This window comes from Anabrus simplex, chromosome 1, assembly GCF_040414725.1.
Source record: "Anabrus simplex isolate iqAnaSimp1 chromosome 1, ASM4041472v1, whole genome shotgun sequence".
In the NCBI taxonomy this organism is placed as follows: domain Eukaryota; kingdom Metazoa; phylum Arthropoda; class Insecta; order Orthoptera; family Tettigoniidae; genus Anabrus; species Anabrus simplex.
In genome coordinates, this window is record NC_090265.1 from 898,734,369 (window position 1) to 898,761,206 (window position 26,838).

Consider the following 26,838-nt stretch of genomic DNA (forward strand, 5'->3'; position numbering starts at 1 on the left):
GTCCGTCCGAGAGGGTCGACCGAATGGCGGGTTACATAAACACCCTCGCCATTTACCATACTCCATCCTACATTCATACAACAAGTCAAACGATCGAGTTAGGAATAAGAGAACAGGTGTATTATCAAGAGTAATATAATAAGTGTGTTTTATCTTGTTGATAATTATCTGAACCAGAAGAAACCATGAGTTATATTTGGTAAGACTACTTTCTCAATGAAATGTTTAATAAACAATATTAATTAAATAACAACAACACAGTAAAGGGCAGACGTTGATGACCTAAAATTTCACTGAAAATGATCAATAAAATGCCCTTAAATTTATGGGAAAATGCCATAAAATAAGTTAAAAAAAAGACTTTCAAATATTAGACCAAAACCTAATTCTGGTGACTGTGTATATGTCCATCTATTCTAAACCCATCTTTTCCAAATTCATTCACTAGCTGAATTAAAAATACACTTTGTGATAGTTTCACTTCTGGTAATTTTTACTGCATAACACTCCTTGCAAGGATAATTCTGTACTGAAGTAGAAATTTATAGGTACAACTGTTGTATCCAATCCCTTCTCGTTTCCATGTGTTCTTGGCCGTGAGGTACACGGGGATACATGCAAGGCTGTAGGGGTGGGTGCGAAGACTGGTGCATTCCTTGTGCTTGAGACACGTTAAGAAATATTTTCTCCTAATTATCATAGTTTTGTATTGTGTTCCTGCACAAATCTTTGAAACCCAAGACTCCCAGATATAAAAGCTTTCCTTACCCTTTCTTAGTCAAGAACAACTGCTGGTCAGTTTGGTTATGAAATATATTTAGCAAATTTGACCACATGTAAGAAAAAAAATTATATTGTCCGTTGTGGATTTCTATCGGTCTGACAATAAAGATTACATGCAATAAATGAAAATAAAAATGTTAAAATACTCTAAAAATTCTTCAAAATGCTATAATTCTTGCTTCTTGAAAGTGGAAATAATGACTTATCATTCCAAACTGGAAAAAAAAAGAGAAGAATCTAATATAAAAACATGTTATTGTTCGTTATATAGCAGAATGAATTTCTGTACTATATAATGAGCAACATCCTAATGCAAAGGGAAAAAAGATGACATTTCAACAATATCTCCCACACCCCCACCAATTATATAATATTATTTGACTGAATTTATTTCGTACCGGTATCAACATGATCAAGTCGTTTCTGCAGATCTCTTTGTAATTGCTGCCATATTTAATTTATTCATTGGCTCGAAAATGTTACGCATTAGGTTACAAATAAGGAACAAATGCGAATCACTTTCAATGATTTCCAACCAGTTGCCTGTCAGGTGCGGTAATCTCATTGCAATAATATTTCAGTGATAATCGACCGTGATCTGTTGAAACTGACACGAACTGTAAAGTGGATTAGTCAAGATTCAATATGTGGCAAATGAGGTAAATAGTTATAAAAAAAACTCCAGAAATTTTGTTTTACATTTGCCAATTCTTAGACCATTATTCATTATGTGAAAGTTTAGGGATACAGGGAAATTCATGAACAGTATCACTTTCTCATCATCTTCATTTTACAGTTCCAATTTCCCGGGTTCTTAGGATTAATACTGAAATATTATTGCAATGAGATTATCATACTTGATAGGCAACAGGTTGGAAATCATTGAAAGTAATTCGCATTTGTTTCTTATTTGTAACCTAATGTGTAATATTTTCGAGCCAAATGAATAAATATGTATGTATTGAATTGGACATATATCTCCTTTGTAAAGTGAAAAAAATATTTATAAGTGATGAAGTTTAGATAGCAATGGACACCAAATGAATTTCATAAAGTATACTCTAGATTATCCGGGTTAATGACAGAGATGAATGGCGCAGGTAATCGGCAAACACGGATAATCCAAAAGCATGTGTTTATTTCAAGAAAATGGCTGCTATAATTTTAAAAAAAATACAGTACCATATAAAATAGGCTATAATACGTTTATAAAGATAACCCACCTATATTATTGTGCTCTGAAGAAGTCTGTCTGCTTTTGATTGTTCATCTGCTTCCTTACCTCGAGACGTATTTTGCACGCTGCAATAATGTCACCATATTTAAACCCCCTCTGTCCCATATAATCCAACAGGGTATCTGTATACTCTAGAGCCTCAGAATGAGAAACACTTTCGTCACCTTTTTCTTCAACCTGACTTAAATCGTCAACATGACTACCATTCGCAGCACGGACATTAGCAATGTTTTCATCACTTAAATGTTGAAAGCCTTGTTCACACGAGTCACTCAAAAACCATTCAGTTAAGTTATCCTCGCCAAATTGTTCGAACATTTCAGCTTCCTTAGCATGAACAAGAATTTCTTGAGAACTGTCTTCTTCGCGGATATCCTGCTCTTCTATTTGCGGTAGAATTTTCCTCCATGATTGGGATAGGGTGTATGGTTTTATTTTTCCCCAGGCTGTTGCTACTCCATATACTGCATCCAATAAAGAATATTGTTTCCAGAAATTTCATAGAGTAACAAAAATTTCTCCAATCAAATTTTTTAGGAGTTGGAATCTCTAGCATTGCTTCACAGATGCAGTAACGCCCTGATCCATAGGCCGTATCAGCGCTGTCACATTCGAAGGAAGAAATTTGGCGACTCCATCACCCAAAGTTAACAAACTTTCGTTTGGATGTGAAGGTGCGTTATCCAAAAGCAGCACTGCTTTCTGTGGTAATCCTTTGTTTTTTAAGGAATGTTCTTACTTTCAGTATGAAATGTTCTTGAGACCAATTGAGGAATATTTCCCTAGTGATCCATGCCCCCTTCTGATTGTAATAAACAACCAGGCATGGTTTTGGCTTCAGTCCCCTTGAATGGCTTTCCGATTTATTACAAGATTAATTTTGTGGTTTCCGGAGGCATGATTGTAACGCGTTCTCTTTTGACAATTTGTGTCCAGGAGCAGACTTTTCCTTTTGTGAAACAAGAGGTTTTTGTAGGAAGACATTCTCACATTAGCCCTGATTCATCAGCATTATAAATTTGATCAAGAAGAACATTTATTGCTTCTATAAATTTCTTAAAGCTGCTGCAAAATGATGCAGACGCTTCTGTATTCGCACCAAGATGCTCTCCTTCCACACTTAATTGATGGATACCATGTCGCCATTTAAAGCTAGTAAGCCACCCTGATGAAGCATTAAAACGGTTAAACCATTACAGGAGCAGAGAATCATGCTCCCGATAAGATGACGTCTTCATAAATTTCAGTTTCGTAGGGCCAGGATCATTACCGCAGTACCTTGTGAAAATGTCAATTAAATTGAAATAACAAATAACGTAGTTAAACCTATTCAATACAATCTATAGCATTGCTTCACAGATGCAATAACGCCCTGATCAATAGGCTGTATCGGTGCTGTCACATTCGAAGGAAGAAATTTGGCAACAATGAGTCCATCATCGGAAGTTAACAAACTTTCGTTTGGATGTGAAGGTGCATTATCCAAAAGCAGCACTGCTTTCTGTGGTAATCCTTTGTTTTTATGAAATGTTCTTACTTGTATTGAATAGGTTGAACTACGTTATTTGTTATTTCAATTTAATTGTGATACAGTTCAATACGGAACATCATGAAATTTTTATCTCTAAATGTTTTTTACGTCTCGCACTGTTTGCACTCCTATTACGTAATCAATGGCTAATTTGCTTGCAGAGATTCCATTATCTAATTTCTGAATGATATTTAATTTTCATACCTGCCAACTTTCGAAAAGGGCTATCAGTAAAACTTACGCCCGACAAAAAATCTAATGAGTTTCAACATACTGTGACGTACCCACTTGGCCCACAGATGTATGACAAAATTATAACGTGGCGGGTCACTTTAATATTAAAATAAATAAATGATATGTCATTGTTTATCCATAAACAGTATCCCAAGGGCGCCAGTCTTCAAGCTTATGGCTTGAAAACAAAAGTAGATAATTAATAATAATAATAATAATAATAATAATAATAATACATAATGAGACTCAAAAAACTCCCAGGGGTGAGGTGAACAGAACACAAATCATTAAGTACACTAACTTGGAATTTAAGGATCATTAATAATCATTTCATAAAATACAAATTAAAACAGCTATTTATTAAGATGAAAAACGTGACCTAACGGCATTTTAACGACATCTGAACTTACGGAAGCAAAAGAAAAATTGAATTAAATTACTTTTAAAAATGAACTGTTGCGCGAAGACTTGCAGTAACTTATGCCATAAGCTCACCATATGTAGACTCTCTTGTCTTGAAGCTGATGATGTGTGGATCTCGTACCGGCTGCCTTCTCTGTTGTTGGATTCCAGTCCTACTTCTACATTTCCTGTCCTTAACACTTCCTACTGTACTCCTTACATAAAGTCGTAATGAGTCCTAATTTTAAATGCGAAACCACCATGGGTTATGTTCATGGAGAGAATACACTTGTATTCTTCCGTATTACGGAACAGTAGCGTAGCTAAATTCATAATAAAAGCTCTCCTCCCCTATACTAGTCAGAACCGGTCTCCCGTTGACTACCTCTCGTCATTGAGATAACAAGTCCCAATGAGAGTAACTTTTGAGTAGAATATACTCAGATGCGAAGTGAACTAAGTTAAAATCTTCTCCGATGTGCAGACGTAGAATCGTAGTAAGAGTGTCTTCCAAGAGTGAGAATCAGAATCAGAATGTCCGAATACAAGTGACAATCTGCTCACGAGTAAGAATAAGAGTATGAATGTCCTCTCCAGCTCTTGTCGGTGGTATATATTGGTTCAAAAGTCTCCTTCCATCAGCCATATCACATGGTCCAGTAAGATTCGAGGTCTCATCCCTTCTCCTATGTATTGCTGTGAATCCATCACGTTGCTTCATTACGTTCATTCACATAGGCTGAACTTTCCCGCTGAAATAAAGCGTCCCGAAGCGGAGTTTGAAAAGTGGGTGTTAATAATGTATTAACTGTCTCTTCATGAGGTAGAGAGGGTAAGGTCTCTCGTAACCTAGATGACGTACTTTTCCTGGAATTGGGCCGAAATTAGCCTGCTGACTCTGATCACCTCACAACGGCTATTGGAAAATTTACTGCAAGTTATAAATATGCATGATGTTGAAATACTTTACCCAATAATTTGTTCGTTCAGAATACGTTATAGCCGCGATACAAAGAAATGAAATGATGATTGAAATGGATGATAAAACCCTATATATACATACACATATTAATTTAAAAATGACCTATCAGTGATTAAATATATAGTTCAATAATTAAAAACATTCAGTGATGTCCCAAACATCACAATACCCCGGCTTGATATACATGTTGATTCCCAATGGGAACCTGAAATATTTGTCCTGAATGAGTAAATTTATAATACCGACATAGTTGGTCCATTATTGGACATTATAAATTTTCCAGCTAACTTATTCCTGGATGCCAGGGTTTCACCCCAGTGTGCTAAACTGGGCTCATCAGTTGGTAAATAGCACACCTACCAAGACGCATGGCTAGTGCATACCGTGGAGGCCATTGTGTAGGCTACTTGGAGCCACCAGCAGTGCCAATGCACTATGAGAGACTTTGTCTCATATTAAAAAACTGATGCCTGCATGGGCATCAGATGATATAGATGTTGATTCCCACAGGGAACCTGAAATATTTATCCCGAATGAGTACATTTATAATACCAATATACCTAGTCTAGCCATAAATACTGTTACAACTTAAAAAGTGAAAAATGCAAGTATTATGAGAAGTATTTTAATTTGCTGTTAGTATATTGTTCTTACAACCATTCTTTACACAAATCACCAATCAGTTTTCAAAATGATCACCGTGGCACTGATACAGGTTCTGAGTCTTTGTGGCCACTCATCTATGGCGGAACGGAGGGACATCCAGGGGGAAATCCGCCAGTGCTGACAATAAGGAACGCTTTAAACTTCCAATGGTGGGGTGTGTCTTCTTGCAGACGATACCCTCAAGCACTGACCACAGTCGGTAGTCCAAAGGGTTCAGGTCCGGACGGCTATTGGGCCAATCTTCAGTTGAAATGAAGTCGGGGACATGATGCTGAAGTCACCCTTGAGTTGACCTAGCCTTGTGGGCTGAAGCAGAATCCTGCTGGAAAGTCCAGGGTTGGTTTAGAAACAATGTGCCACTTAAGTTCTTTACAACAGGCTCCAAAACGGTGCTTTCATACACTCTAGCGCTGGTTTTAACACACTTTTAGCAGAAATGCAGCTGGGTGGTGCCAGAACAACTCACCCTCCACCACATCATCACAAGAGGAGGGATGATGGGCCTTCTGAACTTTCAAAACCTTTTTTACTGGCCTCACCAGATGATGATGATGATGCATAAACCCTGTCGTATTGCACACTGAAAGATTCTTCAATAGTGAATACATTTTCATCAGTGAAGAGAATGTTTCGATGACCATTTTGTGCGTAACGCTGCAGGACACGTCGACATTTAAGCACTCTCAGGTTCTTCAGGCGCGCGTCAAGGTAATGTCCTGTTCGTCAGCGATAAGCCTGTAGTCCAAGGTCCTCTGATAGAAGCCTCGAGATTGAACTTTTTGAAATGTTCATTTCACAGGCCATGATAGCCTGCTTCCGCACTGCATTTCTCCGAATAAGAGCCGCCACTGCCTTTTTTGCTGCTAAAGTCCTGACACTGCCTAGGCGACCCTCCCTCAGACGATCCTTTACAGTCCCAGTTGCAGTGAATCACTCAATGGTCCGGTACACAAACATACGACTGATATTCAGCTTTTGCAGAGTCTTGAAAATATCACTTGGAGATTTTCCAACTTTATGTAATGCTATTACTGCAACACGACTTTCATAATCACCCCATTCCATGTTGAAACCTGGAGCTAGATGCTTCCTTTTTCATAGGCAAGTTAACAATGGTCCAAGGTTAACGTGTGCGCACTGGTAGTTCTTTACCTGCCAAACCGGTTGTACAGTGTTTGTCAAAAGTTTGTAACAGTATTTATGGCTAGACTAGGTAGTTGGTCTGTTTTTTGGACATTATAAATTTTCCAGCAAACTCGTTCCTGGTTGCCAGCGTTTCACCCCAGTGTGCTAAACTGGGCTCATCAGTTGGTAAACAGCACACCTACCAAGACGCATAGCTAGTGCAATATATATCATCTGATGGCCAGGCAGGGATCAATTTTTGAACATGAGAAAGTCTCTCTAGTGCACTGGCACTGCCGGTGGCTCCAAGTAGCCAACGCAGTGGCCTCCACGGTATGCACTAGCCATACGTCTTGGCAGGTGTGATTTATCAAATGATGAGCCCAATTTAGCATACTGGGGCGAAAAGCTGGGAATCAGGAATGAGTTAGCTGGAAAATTCATAATGTCCAATAACAGACCAACTATATTATTATTATAAATTTACTCATTCGGGACAAATATTTCAGGTTTCCTATGAGAATCAACATCTATATCACACACCACTTAGTCGAACAGCTCGTCTCCTTTCTCCCAAGTCTTCCCAGCCCAAACTTTGTAACATTTTTGTAACGCTACTCTTTTGTCGGAAATCACCCAGAATAAACTGAGCCGCTTTTCTTTGGATTTTTTCCAGTTCTTGAATCAAGTAATCCTGGCGAGGGTCCCATACACTGGAGCCATACTCTATTTGTGGTCTTGCCAGAGACTTATATGCCCTCTCCTTTACATCCTTACAACCCCTAAATACCCTCATAACCATGTGCACAGGTCTGTACCCTTTATTTACAATCATATATATGTGATTACTCCAATGAAGGTCTTTCCTTATATTAACACCTAGGTACTTACAATGATCTTCAAAGGGAACTTTCATCCCATCAACGCAGTAATTGGAACTGAGAGGACTTTTCCTACTTGTGAAACTCACAACCTGATTTTTAACCCCGTTAATCATCATACCATTGCCTACTGTCCATCTCACAACATTATCGAGGTCATTTTGCAGTTGCTCACAAACTTGTAACTTATTTATTACTCTGTACAGAATAACATCATTTGCAAAAAACCTCATCTCCAATTCCACTTCTTTACACTATCATTGATATATATAAGAAAATATAAATGTCCAATAATACTGCCTTGAGGAATTCCCCTCTTAATTATTACAGGGACAGATAAAGCTTTGCCTACTCTAATTCTCTGAGTTCTATTTTATAAAAACATAGTCACTCTTTTGTCAAGTCCAATTGCACTGTTTATTGCCAGTATTCCCCCATGACCTACCCTATCAAATGCCTTAGATAGGTCAATTGCACTGTTTATTGCCAGTATTCCCCCATGATCTACCCTATCAAATGCCTTAGATAGGTCAATCGCAATACAGTCCAATTTACCTCCTGAATCCAGGATATCTGCTATATCTTGCTGGAATCCTACAAATTGAGCTTTAGTGGAATGACCTTTCCTAAACCCAAAACGCCTTCTATCAAACCAGTTATTAATTTTAAGAACATGTTTAATATAATCAGAAAGAATGCTTTCCCAAAATTTACATGCAATGCATGTCAAACTGACTGGCCTGTAATTTTCAGCTTTATGTCTCTTGCCCTTTCCTTTATACAAAGGGGCTACTACAGCAACTTTCCATTCATTTGGTCCTAGTGTTTACAGTGCACTATGTCTTCTGGTATAGGCTAGAGCAATTTTGTTACTTTCATAAATCTGTCTCTGTCTTACCCTTGGCTTTGCCAATATGAAAGTGACTGAGGTATGAGCGATGCTAATCCTTATGCGGCCAGTCCCTGCTATGAATGGTGTGAAAATGTTGCTCATAGGGTCAGTTGGTGTATGCAGCTGATGGCAGAGCTGTTGAGGATCCCACCAGCGGAATCGCTGACGGACTGAACATACGTAACTCCTTCATGCAAACAATAATCAAATAAGTACTTCAGATGTAGTACTATATCCCCACCCACTGTCTTTAGTATTTCCCTCGAAGCCTTATCAATTCCAGCTGCTTGTCTAGTTTTCAACTTTTGTATCTTACTGTAAATGTCATTGTTGTCATAGGTAAATTTTAATACTTCTTTAGTATTAGTCACCTCCTCTACCTGTACACTATCCTTGTAACCAACAATCTTTACATACTGCTGACTGAATACTTCTGCCTTTTGAAGATCCTCGCATACACACTCCCCTTGTTCATTAATGATTCCCAGAATATCCTTCTTGGAACCTGTTTCAATGAACTTCAATGAAATCATATCTACTTACAGCACAGGCTAATGATTTGTAGATAAACATAACAATCAAGAAGAAATCCATGTTAAACAGCAGCAGGCGTGGTGAATATTGGTTTGGAGCATACATAACAGGACTTCCTTGATAAGTTAAGCAGATATGCGATAATTGAAAAAGGCTTTACACAATAAAACTTGTCTAACATAACACAGGCAAGAAATAATATAATACACACTGCAAATCGCATGCTAGTTCAACTTTAAAGTCATAGTTGTATCCTTTTTAGCTTCCTGCAAAAAGTCTTGAGAAAATGTTTTGCCATTACAGGGACCAGAAATCTTGGTCTTCAAAAGAGAAACAGAATCCAGAGATTCATCGGACATGGATGATCTGAACTCTGTTCTACTTTTCTTTACCAGGCTGAAAGCACATTCACATTCTGCATGCTATGGTGTATGGTGAGAATAGAAAACATTACTCTAGAAATTCGGTTTTACTTAAGAAGTCTATCGGCTCCATGAATTCTTGAAATTTGTGTCCAACTGGAATCGCATGCAGCATCTTGATTTGCAGCCAAAATGCCATCTACATGAAGAGCTGTGAACTACCTCTGAAGCTCATTCACCACCTCATCTGTAGTTTCATTCCCTTCTGATAGGAAAGTTTTCCAAGAAAAAACTAATGGAAGAGAACTGTGCATCTTCAATTTTGTCTAACCTAGCAACTTGAACATGCTTTTAACACATCATCCTTGAGTGGAAACTTGTTGATGTAGTCACAGGCAGTACAAAAGTAGTTTCCCACTGATGAAAAGAAAAGGGATTTATCTGTATCCTGGAGACCATTCACTATGTTCGAAGTATGAATGCCAATAACTAACTCAATCATCATTTCTTCAATTTTGAATCAAGTTGTACTCAACTTCAAGCAATAAGGAGCTTTTGACAATTTTGGGCTTAACAAACATAGTGAACTACTGCTTTAGCAAATCCATTAGAAGTTCTAATAAAAAGTGAACTTGTGGGGAAGTCCAAATGGCCACATTGAATTTGTCAAATACAGGAATAGTCACATGAAGGAAAGTGTAAAAGGCCTTGCTCAAGTTTGAGGACAGGAACATAATTTTTCCTCTTGTGTTTTAGCAGAAGTCTTACTTTTTAGGATGGGCTTGTCATATTTGGAAGAATATGCTATTCTTTTAGGGGCATGTGTAGTAGCAGAATCAAGAATTATCTTCTTCTAATACTCTTTGGATCCACTTTGTTCAACTCCAGGTATTCTGAAAGATGTCAAACTTGTGGAAATGTTTTGGGTACATAATAATACTTCCTTCTTGAAGAAAGAAAGAAGAGGATCCCACTGGTCCAATAGTCTATCCGAACATTTGCCTAAAGATAACCACCTAGTACATACATGCTTCAGAATTTTCTTTGCCTCATTATTGTGCAAGTTCTGAAGTTTCTGAAAGCATTCTTTTTTTTTGACACCCTTCTCTAAGAAATTAAATATATCAACAAGGATCTAATCAACTTTAAGTGGTAAACTTTCACCACCTTTTTCAGATGCTAGATTAATCAAGTGGCAAATGCAACCCATAATGGCAATACCGGGTTGAACTTCCTTCAGAACAGCTGAAACCCCATTTTTATGTCCTATCATAACACGAGCATTGTTGGAGCAGAGCGCCACACAGTTTTCAATTCGTATGTTATGAGAATTCAGCTGTGATAACATCAGGTTACCTATGTTTCGCCCTGTTGAGTCCCATTCTAACGCTGGTATGGATAGCACAGTGCTCACTATCTTTCCCGTGGAATATCATACAATGTAACAACAATAGGATAAAACTTGACATTCGTATCATTGCTTCCATCCGTTGCCAAATAAAATGGTCCGTTCTGAGGGCACTTAACAACTTCAGATGACAATAATAACTATTAAATTAATGTTGGCCTGGCTGAGTGGCTCAGGCAGTTAAGGCGCTGGCCTTCTAACCCTAACTTGGCAGGTTCGATCCTGGCTCAGTCCGGTGGTATTTGAAGGTGCTCAAATACGACAGCCCCGTGTCGGTAGATTTACTGGCACGTAAAAGAACTCCTGCGGGACTAAATTCCGGCACCTCGGCGTCTCTGAAGACCTTAAAAAGTAGTTAGTGGGACGTAAAAAATATATTATTATTATTAAATTAATGTTGTACGGTCCACCCTTTTCAATACTATATTATGCAATATTATTGAATTACATTACTAAGCTAGGGACTAGTTTCGGCCTTGGCTGGCCATCTTCAGCCTTAATGTAATACATCTAATAACTAAACAAATGTAAAAACACACAATTGACATGAAAACTAATGTACAAATACACAATTAACATCAAAATCTGGGATGAACTACGTGTAAAATCTGAAAAATAAATTAGGCTCTAAATTATTAGCATCAGGGGCCTATTCCACAAAAGTATGGTCTTGTACATTACAAGTTACTAGTGTGGGTTCTTGTAATGTATGGAGTTGTACATTTCTGTTCCACAAAAGATTGATAGTCTCTTGTATATTACCAGTGAATTGTTACAAGTTTTACAAGTGACGACATATCAATAAACATACTACGTCATAGCATGAATCAGCTGTTTATCTTCGTATTCCATTCGTTGAATTAGGTTATGCTTGCCTCATTTATCGTAATATCGTATTTTACTGTAACTTATGCAGCAAGGATTGAAAGAACTAATATTCCTGTGAATTTTTTAATGCTACGATGTTATTTATCAGTTTATTTCTTTGATGATAGGAAATTACTCCGTTATTATCCCCCATTCTGTTCTTCCGCGATCCTCGCGTATGTTCTACGAGAGTCTATTTATAACATACCTACCTTGGTCTGTCATTAGGAATCAGATGCCGCTAATACCGATATTCGGCCGCCAAACTTAATTGTTACGAAATTGCAAACTCTGCATGAATTGTTAAAATGATGTCAAGAGACACAAAGTTATTCATTTTGAAGGAAATAGAAGGTAGGAAAGATATTTGTTTCGGTGGATTCAGCGAGAGTCTGAAAAAAACAAGACAAAATAAATGGTTGGATGGAATGGAAATATTTGACTTGGGAAAAGCTCATTGAGCTTTTGAGGGGAAAAGTTGGACGTATGTAAGAGATATTCTGCTCATTAATGATTCCAGGAATGTCCTTCTTGGAATATGTTTTTTTTCAGTATTTTCAGGCCAACAAACAATTTGAGGAAATTTTATATCATTTATTGCAGCTACCACAGACCGAAGATTTTGCCATCTCAAGCCAATGTAATGTTGTTAGTAAATGTTGTTTAGCAGAGAGAGATTTATTTCTGTTCGTAGGATATTTTAAGCTATAGCCAATATCTATCAAAAGTTCTTCCACTTGTACTGTGCTTAACCTAAAACGTTCATTTTATTCAAATACAGTGTTAAACTGGAAGTTTATTCTTTCCCTGTACAGACGATAGTTTTCATTTTCATCACCATCACTATCACTACTGCTAGACCACATATTTATCAAAATGTATCCAAAATAAGCGTATTTAAATAGCACTAGTACATTTATATATTATTGTCCTTTCACTGGTAGAGAATTCTTCTCAATTCGCTAGTAAGTTACAAGTACTAGTACTTTTGTGGAACACGCCTATAAAAATTCACTAGTAATTTGTAAGTATGGAGTAGTAAAGTACAACTGTAGAAAATTCTTTTGTGGAACAGAAACTCTGGTATTTGTACAAGTTACTAGAGAATTTACTTGTAATGTACAAGACCATACTTTTGTGGAACAGGCCCCTCAGGAGTATACTCCTTGTTGATATATTTAACAAACATGGTGAACTACTGCTTTAGCAAATCCATTAAAAGTTCTAATAAAAAGTGAACTTGTGGGGAAGTCCGAATGGCCACACTGAATTTTGTAAATACAGGAATAGTCACATGAAGGAAAGTGCAAAAGGCCTTGTTGAAGTTTGCGGACAGGAACATAAACAATTTTTCCTCTTGTGTTTTAGCAGAAGACGGGAAGATTAAAAATAAATAACAGGAAAGTTTGCCAAATTTATGGATATCTACAGGTATGGCAATAATGAGTTTTATATCATAATGTTTAATATCGTACTGAAGCTGACAGGGGTATGATCCAAGGACCTTTGGTTGATATTGATCTTCGTAATTACGCACGCAATACTATTTAAGGAAAACAATACTGAAATTGATTAATATTCATATCATTAAGACAGGTAATACCGAAACTAATTAATGTCCCCTTTCTTGATAACTTTCAGAAGAAGAAAGAATATTGTGTTGTTTCTGTGTGGAAAAGTACCGGGGCCATCTGTTTATTCTCATGACACCTCCTCGACGAAGGGAGTTCACCCCGCATGGTAGGGGAAGCCGGAGAGACTTTAATTAATTACAGAAGATTCTACGAAGAACAATCATACGGATATGTCTCAATCACATAAGGGGAATATTGGTCACCTGACAGTTGTACTATTTGACCTCTAATCGGCCGGGGATAGGTCATATGCAGATTAGGAGTGGGAGAAACAGTCCCCTAGTAAAAGCACTTCCGAAGGCGAAGAGCGTCACTCGGGAATCGCGGCTTACGGACGGAGAAGTTATGTGCAGTTGAGCTTCCATCGATCCTTTGAGTGAATTTAAATAAAATTTTCCAGTGAAATAGTGTACTGTACGTAAATATTGCATAGAATGGATAGACGTGACACCAGTGATTAAACTTTAAAGATCAGGGACATGTCGCGAACACTCAAGACAATTCGTAATAATATTATTATTAATATGGCGCTACTGTGTCGAACAGAAACAAAGGTACGCGGGATCCAATACTGAATTGCGGATTGCAAAGAAATATCCAACATCGTGGCCGGGCGTTCAAACTGAACGTAACGCAATAGATTGGAAACAAATAGTGACGTATTGTGTGCCTAGGAACACTAACGGCGGTCTCGAACTATGGACCTCAAGCCTGAAGGAAGAATGGTGCCACCAGTAACTGCTTTGGTACCAATGGACCAGCACTAAACCAACAATGGGCTTCCCTAGCTGACAACGGGTCAACAAGTGATGGAGATGAGTATTTACTGTTTATACTACATGGCATGATTAGAAGGGGACGGGAAACATTTATCAGGGGCTGAAGATATCATGTTAGGGATAACTGAATTGAAATGTTGTAGTGCTGAATGGAGCATGTAGCAATGTTTTCTCATTTTATTTAGCTAACAACAGGTCTGAGTAATGTAACTGTAAATAATTTTGATTATAAAGTAATAGCTTTGCATACGGTAGAAAATTTACTCAGTTTATTTTGGGGAGACGTGTGTTCGATTAAGACGTCAGGAGACTAGTAGTTCAGTAAATTCAGGATAAATTTAAGTTAGGCTGTAGTTGATCTTATATTAAAAAAGAATGCATGATTGATAAAGTATATAAGTATGTGACGCGAGACACCAGACCCACGAGAAGATGGAACTGATGCCCAGGCCTCCTTTTGATATATTTAGGTAGGGAGTGTTAAAATCGAAGCTGGATTATTTGATCGGATATATTATAATTTTTTTCCAAGTTAATTAGGTTGATCATTGTGTGAATATTTAATTAGAAGTTAATTACTGTATGAATTTTTGATGGACTTGATTGGTGTGTGGATATTTAATTCATCATCGTAATACCGTCTGACGATTTTAATGAGAAATTAATTATCTGTTAATCGCAAATTTATTAGGGATTAATTACACCGTCATCATGAGGAAGTTCGGTATGATCATACAGTATGATCTAAGTACCAGGTGAATCGTGTAGGAAGGTAGTGTAATAATGAATCCAGCAGTAATAATAATAAATTGTAGTGACGGTGATTATACAAATATTGATATCATTAAAAAAATTTAAAAAAACGGTGTCGCGTTGTGAAGCCATGACAGTGTAAAAAGAATATGTGTGTTGAATTGAGGTGAAGTAATGAGAGCCAATGCAATTTGCTTAATGAGCAACGGAGCTCAGTTTATACCGAACGAACCTCGAGATGGGGTGTTTTGTTAAGAAAGGGCGTGTTACGCATGTGAAGGCCAAGGCCATCAACTGCCCACGGCAGGGGTTGGGGCGTTTGACCTAGTGAAGAGAAGTTTTTTTTTTTTTTTTGGTGTGTGTGTGTGTGCTTGTCCGCTCGTATAAAAGGGGAGCCTTGAGTTAAAGAGAACGAGGCCTATAGGAATCGGTTAATAATGGGAATATTTAACACGCCAGAATGAAGTAGTCGCTAATAAATGACACGGCGATTGGTACCAGTATTTGATAATTCACTGTCATTACTCATTTGAGTATAATGTAGCTTAGGGTTTCCAGAGTCCCACTTCCATCCAAAGGGGTGTCAGTTCATTTTCCGACAGCAGCACTGGTACTTCAATGCTCAAACAAAGGCTGGATGTCTCACGTGTTTAGTGTATATAATTTATGTTTCTCTGAGTTGTTTATGTATTATGTTTTGACTATAATTAGTGCTGGCGATGGTTCTGACCATCGGCGCGGCGAACTGCATCCTAGTGAGGGTCGGTTCAAACCCGGGCATTTGTTCCATATTTGTGTAACTTCTTTCTCGGTATTTCGTTGGGAAATAATTGTGTGTTTTAGTATAGGGGTTGCTCAGACTTGTTGCATGCATGTTAATCTTATTAGTCAACAGTATCATATAGCTTCAGTGTTTTTGGTAAATGTTTTTCCGTTCATATTACGCCATGGCGAATCGTTTTGCGATAAAAAAAATACTCGGATCCATTACATACGACTATGAGTCGATAACAAACCACAACAATTATTAATAACTCATGTAATTTATTTGTAATCATGAATGCGTCATTCCCATTATCATCAAGGTCTAATAAACCACCTGTATTATTTAGAACCTTAACCCGAATGTGTTCTCATTGTAGTTAAGTATGCCCGTCATCCTACCCTGTACGCCTTTAAGATAATGTTAGATAAGCGCCTATTTTAATATACTTTCAACTCTTTGTCGCCCTGTAGGTATCTCACGCCGGTGCCTTTTAGGGGTAGGGGCGGGTGCAGTACGAACGTTGTCTGCATTTTTTTATTAACGCATAGTACCATGTTTGGTCTGGCGGCTCTGGAAACCATTAAGTGGGAACGTAAAATTATTATTTGTGAGTTATGTCATGAACGTACATCCTTTTGACTGTGAATAATGTCTTATACTTGTGTGTTTATAACTGTTTATGATTTACACCTTTGGCCGTTCTCTTAATCGGCTGATGACGACACTATAAATGTGTCGAAACCCGTCCCGAAGTTAATATGTTGTAACTTAATATTGGTACAACTTAATAACAGTATATTGAAAAGGTGGATCCTCTATATTTTCTTCTTAGTATTGTGCTATATTAATAACAACTGTGAATACTGCTTAACTAGAGTAAACTCATTTCCACTGCCCTCCAGTGGAAAAGAGTTGCATGTACCATTTTTACCGCATATCAACCTTCCTGCTATTTTTAAATCTCTGGCAATACGGTACCGGGAATCAAACTCAGGCCCCGAGAACAACAGCTAATTTTGCTAACCATTACGCTGGCAGACATTCTTAACTACAAAACACAGACATATAGCACAACTTGCAATGCGCAGGTCAGACACAAAACTATTCACCTATTTGCACGACATCATCAGAGCTGCAGTAGGCCTATGCTATCGAGGCGGACATTTCTTATCTACGGAACACAGATGTACAGCATGGCTTCGGCACGTTTGCATTGTGTGGGTCGTATGAACGAAACTGCCGCGGAAGAGTTCGACCCTCCAGGATTCCAGACATTATTAATAAGGTAAGGGCTGCTGTCCTGAAGAAAAATCCACCAACTCAAAGACACCTTGCCCAGCCACACAAGCACATCTAAAGGTACAGTCTAGCGTATGATTTAAGGAGTTCTTTCGAAGTAGTTGTTTCTGACGGGAAACCATTTTGATGTAATTTTATCACATTACCTACAGAGGACTTACTAGTGTTGAGGCCTTTCAGTATACAATGTTGTAGAATCCTCAGTAATGAGAAATTAGCATCAGAAAGGCCAACAATGTAGCCTTGCCATATATCTGCAATTCGGCAGGCCATGAGGCACTTCTCTAAATCACACTGACCAGACTTCGGTCTAGCGACATGCAGCTGCTTCCAGGAGCAGCACGTGCTCAAGGTCGCGTCTTGTATTAACTGGAGCAACCCTCCGTAACAAATTTTCAATTGATCTTTGTTGATATATAGCAATATTCCATTATAAAAATTACATAATCCAGCTTTATGCTCATTTCTGGAAAAATACTGTGCAAGTCAGAAGGTACCATATGAATCGGCACTTAGGAAAAACTATCTACCATCACTATACAGCTCAAACATTGACTCAATTCGCGCAGAGAGATATATCACTGAACAAAACAAGTGATGCTTGTCATCGGAGCATAGCAAATGTCATAGTTTTTAAGCTCTGCCTCTCTACCTACTTGAACCTCAAAAACCTCATCTTCACACATAAGAAGTACCTGAAAGAACTAGTCATAGTCTAATTGCAAGATTCATTAACGATTCCCTGCGACTGCAGTGGCGAACTGAGACCAAAATTGTTTGAAGAGGCTTGTGATGGTCACAGACATACACTGAAAGCAGCTAAAGCCCTTCAAGTATTTTATCCTAATCTAATTCATATTACTTGCTTGACCCACGGACCACATCAAATTGCTTAAGTAATATGACCACTCTTTCCAGCTGTTAAGAGCTTAATTTCATGTGTGGAACAGGTGTTCCTTAAAGCCCCATCTCGTGTCTAGTTCTGCAAAGATTATAAAGATCGTCTAAACGAGGTACCTCTGACTCCAGAACCTGTCCTTACTAGGTAGTGGACATGACTACCTGTAGTTTCCTTCTAAAACCTGGTAAATGTTTAAGAGAAGTTGGATAAGGTGCTTACTTCAAATCCAGGATTAGGGAAAATTGAGTCAATCAACCAGTATACGTGCGGGGTCAGTAAATGTTTGCCAATGAGTGTTCTGAAATTTTCTATTCCAATGTACACATATTGTCCTATAATATCAGTTGAAGTTAAAACATAATTTTCGGCCTACAAATTGCAACAGACAAGAGATAAGTTTGACACCAGAAAACCTTGAAAAACTCGCAGTAGTGTACAGCAAAAATTCATTCTGTGAATCTGAAATGAGCTTTTTTTTAATAATGGAATATTACTTTATTGTGCATATATTCAGGTTTTGTAGTGCATATAAATACAGGCACCAATAATAAAACAATAATGGGGACTGCAGTGCCTTGCTGGACTCTACTTTTGGTATGGAACCAGGGCAATTGTCTGCCCCCAAATTCCTTATAACTGGTACAGTGTTCATACAGCATCTGAACTTTTCTCACCACCTGTCTCTCCAGTACATTCCCTTAGCTTCTCTCTCTCTCTCTCTCTCTCTCTCTCTCTCTCTCTCTCTCAATGTTGCCAAATGTCTTCTCAATATCCAGAAAAAGCATGAACAGATCTTTGTCTTTCTCCCTAAGACCATTTTTACAGACCGTCCGGCTGACATAAGCTAGATATGGGCTAGTTACATGATATTAATGCATATTTCAGTCAATGTCTGTCTGTTAGGTCATCAGCCCAGAGGCTGGTTGGATCCTCACAAATAGTACCACCAAAGGTTATGCGGTTATAAGGAAACCCCAAAAACCCATGGCAGCACCAAAATGTGGCGTACTAGGCAAGATGAGGAGTGAGGTAATTTGCCATTGCTTTCCTCACTGGGTCAGAAAGTACTATTGCAGCACGACTGACCCTATGAGCAGCACCTTTCATAACACTCAGATGCACTCACTAGTCATGCTCTGAATGTCATTACTCAGCACTACCCATACCCCAGCAACTTCCATACTGTAACAGCCATGGATGTTGACTGGGACTTTGGTGGAAGCTACACTTTACCCTGGCCTGTGCCAAGAGATGGATGCAAAAGTACTGTATCCATCAAGAAATGACAGCAGGCAGTTTCAGTCAATAGGTGTTCCAAATTAAAACGTAAATACTGTAAAACGGTTTATTTAAAAGATAAATCTTCATTATTGTCAGCATAATTGCACCAGTTTAGCTTGACTATCACGTAGTGTTTTGCGTGAGTAGTGTCTGGAGTAGCGTAGAATCGCATACGAGCATTAGATTCCGCATGACACCTCAAATCTGCATGGCACTCCACAGCAACCGAGTGGTAAGCCCCGGTGTTACATGATTATGAACGAGCTGTAGAATACTAGAAGTTCAAAATACTCTATTGATAGCACCTAAAATAGTTCATTTATACAGTTAATGATACCTGCCTGATATTATTAATGCTCAGAAGGGAATAAATTGGAATGTCATTATATTAACTTTTTTTAACGTACTTTACCCTGCCTGGCTACTCATTCCTGCCACCCGGCTGACAAAACTTTCCAGGGAGAACACTGCTATATTTCTCCATTCGCATATGGACAATGAAGATTCATACCTGCCAACTTTTAGAAACAAAAAATAGGAAGATTTTTTTAATTCCTGGATTTCAGCACATATATTCCTCCACAGTCTAGGTGAAAAAAGGTCAAGATAAAAGGCATACAAATCTACAGTTAAAATACGAATTGACCATTAAATTTAAAATCTTAAGCTACCAAAACATAAAAATGGTTACAAGAAAATGTACCTAATCATTCTCATTTATGACACTTAGGGGAATAATAATATTTATGTCACACCGACACACGCAACAAAATGCATAATACCGTATTTTTTCGCGTAATTAACGCACATTTTTGACGAAAAATACAGGCAAAAACTTCGGATGCGTAAATTATTCAAGGATTTCAGATATTTACAATTCATTTACATTTAAAAGATACATCAAATATAATATAAACACAATTCGTTCAACTCGTTTGCGGTTATCGTCATTTGGCGTAAAATTCCGGCGTGAGATTTTTTCTGAAAATTCAAATAGGGCACATCAGGTAAGTTAGACACGTTGGATTGAAGTACCGACACCGAAAATTATTCTTCCCATTACGAGCTGACAATACGACCTGAAGTGAAATAAACATGAACTAATAAAAGTACAATTCATGTAATATCATAACAATGACATACCGGCAAAAAAAGGGCCGATGACCTTAGATGTTAGGCACCTTTAAACAAGCACATTATTGAGGAGTGCCCTCTGAGGAAGTATGGTGGACCAGTCCAAGATGTCATCAGTGCAACACCCCCCCTTCTTAGAATGGCTACAGCAACTGGACATTGATTTGTAAATGTGAACGCTACCAACATTCTTGTCCTTGTATATAGTGTAAATTTTCTTTTTCTTTTGTATACTTGCCATACGATAAATAAATAATCATCAAAAGAAAAGAAAACTGTCCAACATGAAAAGAGCTGGGCATCGAAGGAGGGACCCTGCTACATTACTCCAAACCGTTCGTAACCAATCTTGTATGAGTGACGTGTCAATCCACCCTTCTTCTTGAATACGAACGCAGATCACTTGCGGAAATTTTGCTTTAGGCATTGTTTTTCGTATTAGAACAATGTAAGATGCAAGCTTTCTGCCATCAGCTGTTACAGCAAGCCTTGCAGTACATCGTCGTTTTTTGCTTCCAGTAGCGCATATAATAACACTGTATGTTCCTTTCTTATCGATTGTTCGACTTTGTGGCATGTGGAAACTGACTGTCGTCTGACCTGCGGTTCCTATAAGGGAGATCAAATATTCCTTCTCTTTACGCTTCTCAATCACAAAGCAATGAAAATGGTTTAAATGATTCGTCATTTTTTGGCATGATGATGTTCTTCGCCAAAAAGGAAGTCCATTTCTCTTCATAAAATTAATCAAGCCTCGGCTAACCTTCAAATCCGAGACACTGATTCCATGTGCAGCGGTTATTTCACATTCTTTAAAATACTGCATTTCGTGAGAAATGGCTTATCCAACGTTGCGTAACGAAATCATATATTTAAGCAGATCCTCCTCTACTTGCAGAAACTTGCCGCTTTTTGGTCCGCGAAATGCTTTGCGAGACATGTTGGCCGCTTGAAGTGCACGTCTGTTACCGCGGAAGCGCAAGTTTTTCATTTGGGTATTGAATACTTGCTGCCCGCTGCCCTATTCCTGTATGTTTCGGCGTAACTGATCACCACGAGTTAGTAGGATGCAGTATTACTCGAATACTGTGAACTGACAAACAATTCTGAGATCACAAAATGTCCCGTACCCGAAACACTTGTAAAAATAGTGCAGTGGGATTTCCTGCCCGCTAATAACAGCACGTTCCCCTGTGTTTGGAATGCCCGTTTTCGCAATAGGAAGCATGCTACTTGAGTAGTTGACATCTTTATTTCGAAACGCATTCGGAGCTGCGTGATGGATGTTTGAAGTGGTGGGTACGTTAAATACGTGAACATTTCTTTTTCTCCACTTTGGACCCAAAAATATTGGGATGTGTAAATTATGCAAGGGCGTTAATTACGCGAGAGAATACGGTACTTTCTTTATTAGGCGGTAAAATAAACAGAAAGTTATAGGTTTCTCTGATCACTTGGAGATAAGGTTTGTTATATTTTTTGGCCATAACGAGAAAATAAAGTATCCGTCACCGATACAGCCCCCTTAAAAACATTCAACTCATTAAAATTATGCACTTAAATACGCGAAACCTACCACATACAAAACAATTCAATATGTCCCATACGTTATTGACATACGACTTTGGCAGTGGGGGAAAGCATAGAAATGCAAGAAAAAACAAGTGGCCTACAACTCCAACGAAACTACGCACAGAAACGATGTTAACAGCGCGCGAGCAACAATAACAAACTCATTCTTTCATCCCGATTGACTGAGTCGCTAGCACGCACCAGCCTGTCTTCCTTGCAGGACGATTGCCGCCCCGAATCCCCAGCTGTATTAAAGCGCACACGCTGCTGTGGTGAGCGGGAAACACGATACACGAAGGCGCCGGACGAAACACTCACGAAATATAGCATCAAATGAATATGCTTTAAAATGAGATTGCGTAAATTACACAAGCACATAAGAATTTATTCTAGGGGAAGAGTATTGGCCGTACCAGAAGTTATATTGGTCGAAAATAGGAAGAATTTAAAATAAATCGGAAGACGAGTTAAAAACCGGAAAGTTTCCGGGTAAATCGGAAGGGTTGGCAGGTATGAAGATTAGATTTGGACCTATTAGGCCTGAAGCCATACTTTACCTTGTCTAAATCAAATTATAATTCAATTACTCAATACAACAAATATTAATATACCATATTTATCTGCATAATAACTACTTTTTGACCAGTTTTTATAACTTGTAACAATGAGAGAAAGAGAGAGATACAGAAGGTATGGGAATGTACTGGCGAGACAGGTGGTGAGAAAAGTTCAGATGCTGTATGAGCACTGTACCAGTTGTATGCAATTTGGGGGCAGACATTCGCCTGGGTTCTAACAATACCAAGTCAGTCATTAAGTGTTTTTTGTACGCATTAAAAATAACCAATTGTGATCACAGTTTTCACACAGTGTTATTTAGAAATCTGTATTTGAACATGACTATTCCGTCCTTCATTTCTTCAATAAATATGACACACAACAAATACTTCAAATCAATCACAATTAGAGTTTCCACACACTGTTTATCACTCCGCTGCTCGCGTGGATGACTACTGTCATCCAGGGGTAGAATTTTCTTCGTATTGTATACATTTTTAAACAATTCATTTGAATATTTTATGTAATTCCCCCCCCCCTCCCCAAATGCCTAATGATATCTGTGAAATTTAGTGTTAATTTCTTCAGATACTTCATTATTATGGCATTTCAAAAGCAAGTGGGTGACAACAGTCATCCATGCGAGCACTGACGTTACAATTTCTTGTTTAAGTTACCTATAATTTTTATCATATTCATGAAGTTTCCAGACTGGTTATAGTCTTCCTAACAAGGTACATTACCTACACAGAGGGAGTAAGCACTTTTCTTGGTATTATTTATTGCACTTCGCTCTAGTTCTACATCCAGACACAAGTAAGCACTCGATCCGTATTCTCTGTGAAACATGAGCTTCCCACCCAACTCCGCCAACAAAGAGGTTACGCGGTGCATTTTAGCAAATTCCTGTACGAGAGGACACAATATTATTCCTCCACTGCAGTTACCTGGACTTCAAAGCTCAGTAAAAAATTGTTCAATCACTCAGTTACAGTGCTTATATGCTTTCTGGATGACAGTATTATTCAGTTGATAAATTCGACAAACTCGTACATTGAGAAGATAAAGAATAAGTTTCAGAGAAACAGAGATGTAAAGCTCACTGATGCAGTTGAAATTAGAGCTCTGTTAGGCATTATCTATTTGTCCAGATTGCTGAAGGCATGCCACAGAAAGATATCAGAATTATGGGACATGGAATCGGGTATTGGCTGGTGAAGCTATTTATGTCACAATGAGTAGTGCTAGATTTAGATTCCTTATGAGATACATACGTTTTGATGATATAAACAGTAGGGAAGAATAGAAGGCAGTAGACAAGCTTGCACCGATCAGAGAAATATTTGGCATGTTTGTGAGGAACTGCCAAAAGTGTTTCAAGCCCGGAGAGTTCCTGTGCATTGACGAGCAAATTATTGCATTTCGTGGAAACTGCCCTTTCAGGCAGTTTATACCTAGTAAACCTGTGAAGTACAGGGTGAAAATCTTTTGCCTAGATGATACACAACATATTTACACAATAAATATGGAAATTTATGCCGGCAAAAACAACTGCATGGCCCCTTTCAACTTAGCAACTCACTGCACGATGTCGTAATGTGACTAGCACAGCCTATCTTGAACTGTGGGCGTAATATCACTGGTGAAAATTGGTTTACTTCAGTTCGAACTGCAGCACAGTTATTGGAGAACAAAACTACATACGTTGGAACTGTAAAAAAGAATAAAAGAGATGTCCTGAAGAATTGAAAGTTTCCAAGAATAAAGATGTCTACAGTTCTGAGTTTGCATTCACAAAGTATGCTTGTGTAGTATCTTACGTACCGAAAAAAGGCAAAGTTGTTCTGGTGTTGTCCACATTACACAAGAAAAGGGAAATTGATCAAGACACAGGTGAAAAAAAGAAACCAGCACCTATAACATTCTACAAGACAAAACTCCCAGTGGATATCCTGGACAAAATGTGTGGAGACTATGATGTTTCTAGAAACTGTCGACGTTGATCATTGAAAATATTTTTTGATCTGATGAACATTGGTGGAATAAATGCATTAGTCATTTATAAGAAGAACCGTGGTATTCCAAATATTTTGAGAAGGAAGTTCCAATACGACCTGCCAATGAATCTCATCAAACCCCATATATTAAGGAGGATACAACAAGAAATGATTCCGAAAGAACTGAAGAGGCAGTGCAAGTTATTTGTTGGAACTGAAAATGATGAGAGACACGCTAACCGTCCGCAAGTTGGAGTACAAGGACACTGCTACATGTGCGGAAGAAGTCGCAACAAAACCACTCTGAAATCCTGCAGCAGGTGTTTCAAATGGATTTGCTCTGATCACGCAGATACAGTCTGCCACCGCTGTTCGTGTGAGACAAGAGAGGAGGCAACAGACAATGAAAGTGGTTGAGGACACAGAGAGATGTAAACAGTTGTATATTTCAAGGAAGTTCTGTCATACTGTTCAAAAGATTGTTTGTAGCATGTAATATTAATTTTCAAAAATAAAAGGTATAATTTTTCATATAGATAATATCGTTATTGAATAGATAAAATGACCTGTGAAATACGTATATTAATACTTAAGGTAGAATAAACGAATTTAAATAGATGACAATTGTTAACTAAGGTTAAGTTATAAGTAGGTTCCCACCTTCCAATACTTATCAATTTCTATATAATAGTTTTATTAACTACATGATATAAACCAGCTTAATCTCTAGGACATGTTTCGTTCCGATTATGGAACATCTTCAGCTAAAAGACTTGACAAAATGGCAAGACAATTAAAACACAAGTGATAGTTATGATGATACAATAGCTGAAAGATTTGACAAATGGCACGAAAATTAAAACACATATGATAGCTATGATGATAAAATGTTCATTCATGTTGGTTAAAATTTCAACAAGTCAGTGTCCAAGTGACGAAGTAAAATCGGTGTAAGGGTTCTTCTTTATATTGAAGAGGTGTATTCAGCTAAAAGACTTGACAAAATGGCAAGACAATTAAAACACAAGTGATAGTTATGATGATACAATAGCTGAAAGATTTGACAAATGGCACGAAAATTAAAACACATATGATAGCTATGATGATAAAATGTTCATTCATGTTGGTTAAAATTTCAACAAGTCAGTGTCCAAGTGACGAAGTAAAATCGGTGTAAGGGTTCTTCTTTATATTGAAGAGGTGTATATTTGTAAATCTTGGAGATAAAATTAGAAATGTACAAGATTTTCTTAACGTATAGTTATCAGGGGAATTCTTGATAAAACAACCGTAGCTGAAGTTGAGTTGCAGTTGGACTATTAAAATGAGTCTGAAACGAGAAGAAAATGAGTAAAACGGAGGATATTTTAAAGGAGAAAACCTTGTAAAAATGTATGTTCTGTGAATAAAAGGATAATGGAGTTGATTACCTTACAGTTGATCATGTCGTATTTGACGTCCTTCCTTATGCCGTATCGTTAACTGACTGAGTTCTGTGTACGTCTGTGAGGCACTTGCGGTGGGCGGGGAATAACGGAAGGAGGGGTAGGTGAAGTGAGGAAAGCGGGTGGAATGTTGTGTAGGGTGGAGCTAACCGAGGAGTGGGGCTGTGATAGGCTAGGGGAAACGGAAGTAAAGGTAGGAGGAATTTTGTGTAGGGTGGAGCTAATTACAAGGAGGTGTGTTGGTTGTTTTCTGGGATCCTTTTTGTTGGTTTTTCTAGACGTGTCTAATTTGGTAGCCTCTTCTAATAATATATTGATATTTTCCGTGATTTCGTTAATATTCTGGCTGGGATTTTGTTTCTGATCAATCTCAATATAGATATTTTCGAGAATATTAATTAATTTGCCTTTGTTTAACGTTCGTAGAATAGTCAAGTCCCTTTCCATTGATGTAAAACTGTTTATATTTGGTCATATGAAGACTCATGGCCGAGTACCTCCTATGTTTTTCAGCATAAATATGTTCTTGATATCTTACTAAGAAATTACGGCCTGTTTGCCCGATGTATGAATTGGCAACAATTTGAGCATTTAAGCTCATATATCCCTGAATTTAAATATTTGTTATTACTTGCAATGCTTTAGCATGCTTAAAAAGGAACTTCTTTTATGTGCCTCAGAATGGTACGAATCTTTTCGTATGGTATTTATAGTTTGAATCAGTTTTCTAAAGATTGAAAAGGATAACTTTTCTTCTTTCCTTTCAACTGTTAAATCAAGGAAATTTAGTTTTTTATTGTTCTCCGTTTCTAACG

At 37.9% G+C, this 26,838-nt stretch overlaps 1 protein-coding gene across 2 annotated transcripts in view; it reads right to left on the minus strand.

Annotated features, from left to right (window-relative positions):
• Ifrd1 (Interferon-related developmental regulator 1) overlaps nt 1-26,838 on the minus strand; it is a 168,104-nt gene that overhangs the window by 109,207 nt on the left and 32,059 nt on the right. The gene's annotated exons all lie outside the window — the stretch shown is intronic.